The sequence below is a fragment of the Nicotiana attenuata genome, unplaced genomic scaffold (genome assembly GCF_001879085.1).
Source record: "Nicotiana attenuata strain UT unplaced genomic scaffold, NIATTr2, whole genome shotgun sequence".
NCBI lineage: Eukaryota > Viridiplantae > Streptophyta > Magnoliopsida > Solanales > Solanaceae > Nicotiana > Nicotiana attenuata.
The window spans coordinates 31540-42052 of record NW_017675607.1 but is presented as its reverse complement, the minus strand read 5'-3'; positions in this window follow the sequence as shown (position 1 = coordinate 42052).

Here is a 10513-nt window from a genome sequence, read left to right as displayed (position 1 = left end):
AGTCCATAGATCCAGTCACTGTCCACCTTGAATCTCAAATCACTCTAGACTTTTTCTCCGGGTGTGTAGTCATCCTACCACGAGACCCATACGCTACTCTACCAGTCTCCCACTTTGGTCAAACTCACTCCTTTAAGCAACTACTCGACTCCTGCTTCCCACACTTGTCCTTCTAGAAGTTTAATCACCACAAGACACTTACCACGTGTCCTTACTCATCCTTCACTGCCCAGTTGTCACCTTAAATAAAAATCTATCTCTGTAGCACCTGAACTAATAGATCGCCAATAAATTTAAACCCTTTCGAATATCATCTTTCTCGAGCCATCAACATTAGAAATACTGATTTGATCCTGAAACACCGCACACCACGATCTCTGACAACCGTTCCCTGACACCATTCCACAATACCCTGCTGAAAGGCGAATTGAAGATGATCTTAAAACTAGCAAACTTAACACATTCAATCGAGGACGACGACACCACGTCGCAAATGAAAATTCCACCGCACTTGAAAACACCAAGTCTCGTAACTCTATCAACCCAAACCTGACCATTTATAGTTCGATTGCCATTCCTGTGTCAGAAATAAAATACCGGATCTCTCAATCATGAACTGAGTAGACCTCATTTCAAGTCATTCACTGCCCCGACACATAGGCAAGTATCCTACCATTACATTAATATTGTGTGATAACTATTCATGAGCATCATAGCAACCTTTGTATAGCCTCAAAGCTCTCCGAAGTACAACTACTGAGTTGAAATGACATAATATCTTTCCGCAAGGCAACGACAATAGCCCAAACAATCGTGTAGGGAGAAACATCCAGCACCACATCCGTAGTACCATTACAATTACTCACTTCCCGATTCATACCTAGTGCTTCGTGTCGCAGAAGATTTAAAGGAAAAGAAATAAAGGCATAAGCCTCAAAGGGATCAAATCGCATGATGAGGAAATCAAGAAGGGAAGTGCTCCTTAAACCCCTGTAGCCTCTCGAAGATAAGTACAGACGTCTTCGTACCGATCCGCAAGACTCTACTAGACTCGCTCATGACTCGTGAGACCTAAGGGAACCTAGTGCTCTGATACTATGTTGTCATGACCCAAAATCCATTAAAGGTTGTGATGGCGCCTGACACCATTTCCAGGCAAGCCAAAACCAGATAATTAGTTAATTCTCATTTTAATATTTTTGAAATCATTAATTTACCTCAATTTAACTGATAAAAAAATGAACTTTACAGAATAATAATAGTGTTTCCAATTTCAATGTTATGTATCCCATAACCATCCCAGAACCCGGTGTCACAAGTGGATGAGCATTTACTAGGGAAATAAGTAAAATACAATAATTGCCCGAAAAACAAATTTGGACATAAAAGAAAATACAAATACTTTGAATGAGACTCTAATGGCTGCGGATTGTACACAAGATGCAGCTCGCCTCAAGTCCCCTATCAACCACACCGCTGCGTCCACAAGGCAATGGAATGTATATGTGCCTGTACAACAAAATGTACAGCAAGTGTAGTATGAGTAAGAAAATAACGCGTACCCACTAAGTATCCAGTCTAATGTCACGACTCGGATTTCCCACCGTCGGGATCGTGATGGCGCCTACTCTTGAAAGCTAGGCAAGCCAACAGATACAGTTTTACCACATTTATTATTATCCCAAACAGAAATAAATAATAGCTAAAACTAAACACATATAAAGTGCGGAAGTGTTAACACAGTTCAAGAACTCCAATACACGACTACCCTAATGATTTGGTGTCAAAATTCACAAACGTCTAAGAAGTTCTGCAAATACTCGTTTAAAAGAAATACATTTGTTCTCGAAATGGAAAGAGACAAGAAATCTAAAAATAGAGGGAAGGGGACTCCAGGGTCTGTGAATGCCGTCAGATCTACCTTGGGTCTCCCGTGGACTGAAGGCAGCAACACAAACTCTACTCACGAGGTCCGACACCGAAATCTGCACAGAAAATGCATAGTGAAGTATTTGTACAACCAACCCCATGTACTGGTAAGTGTCGAGCCTAATCTCGGCGAAGTAGTGACGAGGCTCGGACACGACAACAATATAAACTTGAGTAGTTAAATCATATATGAGAAAATAATAATAACAGAAAATTAACACAAAAAGACGGGAAGAGGAGACATGCTGCGGGGACTATCAGATTCTGACAGTGATTCAATAGAGAAGCAAAGTAAACACCATATTTGAACCAACAGAAATAATTATATAGTAACACGTGCACGACATCACCCTTCGTGTTTTTACTCTCGACCTTACCATAAGAAATAATAGAAATGGCACGGCATCACCCTTCGTGAATTAACTCTCATAATCATGGCACGCCAACACCCTTCGTGCATTAACTCTCATAATCAGGGTACGACATCACCCTTCATGCATTAACACTCACAGAATATAGAACGGCATCACCCTTTGTGCATTAAAACTGAATCATAATATCGTGCACGACATCAACCTTCGCGCTTTACACTCTTCCTCACCCAAACAGTAGAAACAATAACATTCCGGCAAGGGAATCAACAATAACCCATCTCATTTCAACAGTTATCTTCACAATATATGTCTCAACTTGAGTCGATACTCAACAATTACCCAATACCAAGAAAATATCATGAGACTTGTTCAACATGGAGAATCATCAATTTAAGCATGAACAGTACGTAATAAGAGTCACAACGGTCACATCATAAGACTCACTTACATGCTCAACATCAACGTATAGATACTCGTCACCACACCTATACGTCGTACTCAACACTAACATGTAGCAAATAAGACAACAACATCTAATCCCTCAAGCTAAGGTTAGACCAAACACTTACCTCGATTCCACGGCCAAACTCAAGCCTCAATTACCGCTTTTCCTTTAGTTCCTACTTCCAAACCCCCCGAATCTATTCATAATTAACTAATTAACGTCAAGTAATGCCAAATAAACCAATTGTAATGCATGATTATAGATTTCTCAACATTTTCCCCAAAAAGTCAAAATCGACCTCGGACTTGCATGGTCAAAACTTGAAGTTCGGACCAAAACCCGATTACCCATTCACCCACGAGCCCAAATATGCAATTGGTTTAGAAATCCGACCTCAATTTGAGGTCTAAATCCCCAAATTTCGAAATTCCTAAATTCTACCCAAAATCACCCAATTTCCAATGAAAAACCCTAGATTTTGCGATGAAATATTGTAAAATGATGAAATAGATTAGAGGAAATGAGTTACAAATCGTTTACCTATGATTTGATGAAGAACTCTTCTTTAGAAAATCTCCTATGGGAGCTTACGGTTTGAAAATTTGAGAGAATGAGTTGAAATCCCGTCTAAGTTGTATTTTGATCAGTTGCAGAGGTCGCATTTGCGACCTGGGCTTTGCAATTGCGAAGCTCGCAAATGCGACCCTGCCGCATCTCTGCTACTGTCGCAATTGCAAACCTTTGGTCGAAATTGCAAGGCTTCCCTCTCCCTGACGACCTCACAAATGCAAAGGTATGTTTGTATTTGCGAACTAGGCCGGTCCGGGTCTTCTTCACAATTGTGATAAAGACCTCGCAATTACCAAGCCTGTGAAGCTCGCAAATGCGAAAACTGGTCTCGAAAATTGTGAGATCAGAAGCCTCCTACAGATATCAGATGCAACAACAGATTTTCTAAGTCCAAACTCACTCTGTAGCCTATCCAAAACTCACACGAGCCCTCGGGGCTCTAAACCAAACATGCATACAAGTCTAAAAACATCATACGGACTTACACGTGCGATCAAATCGCCAAAATAACATCTTAAACAACGAATTTAGCACCAAAACTCATGATTTTCTTAAGAACACTTGAAATTTCTATTTTCGCAACTGGGCATCCGAATCATGTCAAATTAGTCCCGTTTCTCAGCAAATTTCACAGACACGATTCAAATACCATATCAAACATGTACTGGGCTCCAGAACCAAAATAATGGCCCGATACCAACGAGATCACACACTATCCCATTTCTAAAAATCCTTATGTTTTCCAGCAAACAATTTTATTCAAAAATTCATTTCTTGGGCTAGGGAACTCGGAATTCGATTCCAGGCATACGCCCAAGTCCCATATTTTACTACGGACCCTACGGGACCGTCATATTAGGTCCGGGTCCGTTTACCAAAAATGTTGACAGAAGTCAACTTTAATCAATTTTAAAGGCAAAATTCAATATTTTTCTTAAATTTCACATAAAGGGTTTTCAGAAACGCGCTCGGACTGAACACGCAAATCGAGGATATAGAAAGTGAGGTTTCCAAGGCTTCAGAACCTAGATTTAGATTCTAAAACAAAAGCTGACCCTTCAGGTCATCACATTCTCCACCTCTAAAACAATTGTTCATCCTCGAACAGACATATAAAAGTACCTGAGTCGGTGAAAATATGGGAATATCTGCTCCGCATATCGGACTCGAACTCCTAGGTGGCTACCTCTATAGGATGACCTCTCCATTGCACACGAACAGAAGGGTAACTCTTCGATCTCAACTAACTAACGTGCCGGTCTAGAATAGCTACCGGCTCCTCCTCATAGGTCAAATCCCTGTCCAACTGGACATTACTGAAGTCCAACACGTGGGATGGATCGCCGTGATACTTTCGAAGCATGGACACATGAAACACTGGGTGCACAGCTGATAAACCTGGTGGCAACGCAAGTCTGTAGTCCAGCTCTCCCACTCGATCAAGGATCTCAAAAGGTCCAATGATCCTAGGGCTTAGCTTGTCCTTCATTCCAAATCTCATCACGCCTTTCATGGGCAACACTCTAAGTAACACCTGCTCTCCGACCATGAATGCCACATCACGAACCTTACGGTCGGCGTAACACTTTTTCCTAGACTAAGCTGTACGAAGCATATCCTGGATAATCTTAACCTTATCCAAGTCATCCCGCACCAAATCTGTACCCAACAACGAGCCTCCCCCGACTCAAACCACCCAACCGGCAATCGACATCGTCTACCATATAATGCCTCATAAGGGGCCATCTGGATGCTCGACTGATAGCTGTTATTGTAGGAAAACTTCACTATCTGCAGGAACTGATTCCAAGAACCTCCAAAGTCAATAACATCGGCGCGAAGCATATCCTCCAAAATCTGTATAGTACGCTCGGACAGACCGTCCGTCTAGGGATGAAATGATGTTCTCAACTCAACTCGCGTACCCAACTCTTGCTAAACTGCCCTCCAGAAATGCGAGGTAAACTGCATACCTCGATCGGAAATGATAGAAATGGGAACACCATGGAGATGAACGATCTCCCCCATATAGATCTCAGCTAACCACTCTAAAGAATAGGAAACTGCCACGGGAATGAAATGCGCTGACTTAGTCAGCATATCAACAATAACCGATACTGCATCAAACTTCCTTTGAGTCCGTGAGAGTCTAACAACGAAGTCCATAGTGATACGTTCCCACTTCCACTCAGAAATCTCAATCTTCTGAAACAAACCGCCAGGTCTCTGATGCTCGTACTTTACCTGCTAACAATTCAAACACTACGCTACATACGCAATAATATCCTTCTTCATCCTTCTCCACCAGTAATGTTGTCGCAAGTCATGATACATCTTGGCGGCGCCCGGATGAATAGAATACCGGGAACTATGGGCCTCCTCCAGAATCAGCTCACGTAACCCATCTACATTAGGCACACAAACTCGACCCTGCATCTTCAAAACTCCATCATCTCCAACTGTAACCTGCTTGGCACCACCGTGCTGCACTGTGTCCCCAAGGACAAGCAAATGAGGATCATCATATTGCCTATCCCTGATACGCTCAAATAACAAAGACCGAGCGACTGTACAAGCTAGAACACGGCTGGGCTCAGATACATCCAACCTCACGAACTGATTGACCAAAGCCTGAACATCCAAAGCAAGCAGTCTCTCACCGACTGGAACACAAGGCTACCTATACTAGCTGACTTCCTACTCAAAGCATCGGCCACCATATTGGCCTTCCCAAGATGATACAAGATGGTGATATGATAGTCTTTCAATAGGTCGAACCTCCTCCTCTGCCTCAAATTTAGCTCCTTCTGCTTGAACAAATACTGCAGACTCTTGTGATCCGTGAACACCTCATATGACACGCCACATAAATAATGCCTCCAAATCATCAGCGCGTGAACAATGGCTGCTAGCTCCAAATCATGAACTGGATAATTCTTCTCGTGAATCTTCAACTGCCGGGAAGCATATGAAATAACCTTACCATTCTACATCAACACCGCACCAAGTCCAATACGAGATGCGTCATAATATATTGTATATGGCCTTGAACCTGTGGGCAAAACCAACACCGGGGCCGTAGTCAAAGCTGTCTAAGCTTCTGAAAGCTCGCCTCACACTCGTCCGACCACCTGAACGAGGCACCCTTATGGGTCAACCTGGTCATCGAGGTTGCTATAGATGAAAACTCGTCTACAAACCGACGGTATTAACCCGCCAAACCCAAGAAACTCCGGATCTCTGTAGCTGATATGGGTCTAGGCCAGTCCTTGACTGCCTCAATCTTCTTAGGATCCACCTGAATACCCTCCGCTGATACAACGTGACCCAAGAAAGCAACCGAACTCAACCAAATCTCATATTTCGAAAACTTAGCATATAACTGACTGTCTCTCAGAGTCGGAAAAATGACTCGGAGATGCTGCTCATGCTCCTCTTGGCTGCGGGAGTAAATCAAAATATCATTAATGAAAACAATCACGAAGGAATCCAAATATGGCTTGAACACCCGATTCATCAAATGCATAAATGTTACTGGGGCATTTGTCAACCCGAATGACATCACTAGGAGCTCATAATGCCCGTACCGAGTGCGAAAAGTTGTCTTAGGGACATCGAATGCCCTAATCCTCAAATGATGGTAGCTAGATCTCAAATCAAACTTTGAAAATACCTTGGCACCCTAAAGCTGATCGAACAAATCATCAATCCTTGGCAATGGATACTTATTCTTGATGGTGACTTTGTTCAACTACCGATAATCTATACACATCCTCATCGATCCATCCTTCTTCTTAACAAACAACACCAGTGCTCCCTAGGGAGAGACACTAGGTCTGATAAAGCCCTTATCAAGCAAGTATTGCAACTGTTCTTTCAATTCTTTCAACTCCGGCCCCTATATGATATGGCGGAATAGAAATGGGCTGAGTGCCCGGATCCAAATCAATGCAAAAGTCAATATCCTTGTCGGGTGGCATCCCTGACAGGTCTGCCGGAAATACTTCTGGAAACTCCCGAAAAACTGGCACGGAAACCATAGAAGGAACCTCAGCACTAGAATCACGAACGTACACCAAGTAAGCCAAACACCCCTTCTCGACCATACGCCGAGCCTTCATATCAAAAATAAACCTACTGATAGAATGACAAGGATCCCATCTCCACTCCAATTGAGGCAACCCCGGCAAAGCTAAGGTCATGGTCTTGGCATGACAGTCTAATATAGCGTGATAAGGTGACAACCAATCCATCCCCAAAATAACATCGAAATCAACAATATCGAGAAGTGGGAGTTCTACTCTAGTCTCAAGAACCCCAATAACAATCACGCACGAACGATAGACACGGTCTACAACAATTGAATTTCCTACTGGCGTGGACACATACATGGGAGCACTCAAATAATCATGCGGCACAACCAGATATGGGGCAAAATAAGATGACACATAGGAGTATGTAGACCCTGGATCAAATAGAACTGAAGCATCTCTATTGCAAACTGAAACTGTAATTGTGATAACTGCATCGGAGAACTCAGCCTCGGGCCTAGCTGGAATAGCATAACATCGGGGCTCAGCCCCACCACTATGAACTACTACATGGGACAACCTCCTGCTGGCTGGCTTCCACCTCTAGCGGCCTGACCTCCATCTCTAACACCTCGACCTCCACCTCTAGCTGCTTGACCCCTGCCTCTAGCTGGTTGAGTGGGCGGTGGAACACCCAGTGCTTGAACCATGGCATAAGAACCCTGATGCTGAGAACTGCTCGACGCTCGAGGGCAAACACTAGCAATGTGCCTCGAATCGCCACAAGTATAACAAGTCCTCGGCTGCTGGGACTACTAACCCTGCAACTGACCATGACGGCCTAAGTAACCACCCTAAAAACTCTAGAGTGGAGGTGCACTAATAGGAGCCGGTGATGCACTGTAGGGTAGCTGATCAGAATACTGCATATGAGAACCACAGCCACCTGGAGCACCGTGAGAAGCCTGAACTGCTGAATGAAACGGCTGGGAGGATGGCTCCTACCAAAAGAATCCCTGACTCCAGACGAGGCACCACTAAACTTGCCAGAATGATGAGGCCTCTTGTCAGACCCCTGACCGCTCCCCTAAGCTAGATGCATCAACCCGCCTGGTCACATTGGCCGCATCTGTTGATACCCAATTTTTCCGTATATACTTTTTTAATATGCATGAATACTTTAAATATAGCATATATATGCATATATAAGCATGCACAAGGTCTTTTTAATTTTTTATATAATTTTGAAGGTTTTTAATTGATTTATTTCTTCCTTTTATTTATAAAATTTCCAATAACTGTCCTTCAAATTATTGTTGTGACAATCTAACCATCTAAATCCTATATTTATGCCAAAATATTGCCTATATATTTTTGTGCATTTTTTACAATTGCATTTACATTTTTAAAGCCAATTTGCATATAATTACAATATTAGCCTTATTAATGTACAATTACGTTTAATATGCATAAAATGATCTTCTATATTTTTAACTATTACATATCTATTTTAAATCATTTTTAGTACACAAAATTATTTTTAGAAATCATTTATTATTTATTATAAATCATACAGGCTTAAATTGGCTATTTAAAACATAGCCAGATTGGCATTTCAATTTAAGCCTCAATTTTAACCCAACCCCAACCTAACTTCTAATCGAATTACCCGAGCCAAACCCTAAACACACCTACCCGACCTAGAACCAATTAAATCATGGCCATTGATCTGAAATATCAACGGCCCGTATTGATTATTGCGTTTTTTAATCCTAAACCACCCCCAACCCTAATCATTTTCCAGATACCGCCGCCCTAGAATCCTCTCTACTCTTAGTACACTCTCAACCTAACCCTAGTCCTTCAACCGCCGACCTGTCACGACCCCAGTTCACCCTCCATGAACATGTCGTGATGGCACCTAGTTCCTACAACTAGGTAAGCTTAACAGTGCGGAATAACAAATTAACATTTGCGGAATAATTAATTAAAACTCAACATACAGAAATAACAACTGTATATAAGGCCACTCGGCCTAAACAACTCAAAAATATGCGGAAGTCTACAACTAAATCCCAAAACCCGGAAACTCACAGGAAATACAGACTAATAGAATGTAGTGAACTGCTCTACACCAGAATGTCTAACAACATGAAAGGAAAGAAAGGAACTATCTGCTAAAGCCGGAATAGAGTAGAGACTCCTAGTCTGCGGACGTAGCAGATATACCTCAAGTCTCAGCTAGAACTCTCCACCATGAGGATGATACACCTGGGAGGAAGTACCTGGATCTGCACATGAAAAACATGCGCAGGAAGGGCATGAGTACACCACAACGGTACTCAGTAGTACCAAGCCTATCCTCGGTTGGGTAGTGACGAGGAAGGTCAGGGCCCTACTGAGATAGCATAATAAATAATGAGATAACAAAACAGTTTAAATAAAGTCTACAACGAGAATTCTAAACCAGGTAAATAAGGAAGAACAGTAATAGAAAGAAAGGTACAATACAAGGAAAAAACTGCCCTCAACAAGGAATAATAGCCGGGGATCTCTTGGTATCCCGAGGATCTCTTGGTATCCTCATCATATACACTAGGGATCTCTTGGTATCCCGAGGATCTCTTGGTATCCTCATCATATACACTAGGGATCTCTTGGTATCCCGAGGATCTCTTAGTATCCTCATCATATACACTAGGGATCTCTCGGTATCCCGAGGATCTCTTGGTTTCCTCAATAAGTAAGCCGGGGATCTCTTGGTATCCCAGTATATATATAGAAACACATGTGCCAGGGATCTCTTGGTATCCCGCACCCTCAGTCCAGAATATCTCAAGTACAGGGGGATCTCCCGGGAAGCCGTCCCGTAATCCCAAATTAAACACACAACAACAAGCAACTCATAATCTCAGAATAATGCTAAAAGATCAGGACAAGAAATAGTAAATTCTAGCCAAACATGCTCCACAGAGTACAAATAGCACAGCTAAACAATTAGCAAGTAAGCCAGATAAACATGAGTCTCTAAGCTAGCACAGGTATAAACTTACAGTTTAAAATGAACAAGTAAACATGAAATCTCAATTTAAATACTTCAAGTAGAAATGGGTTTACAACAATTAGCTCAAGTACGCGCTCGTCACCTCACGTACGAGGCATTC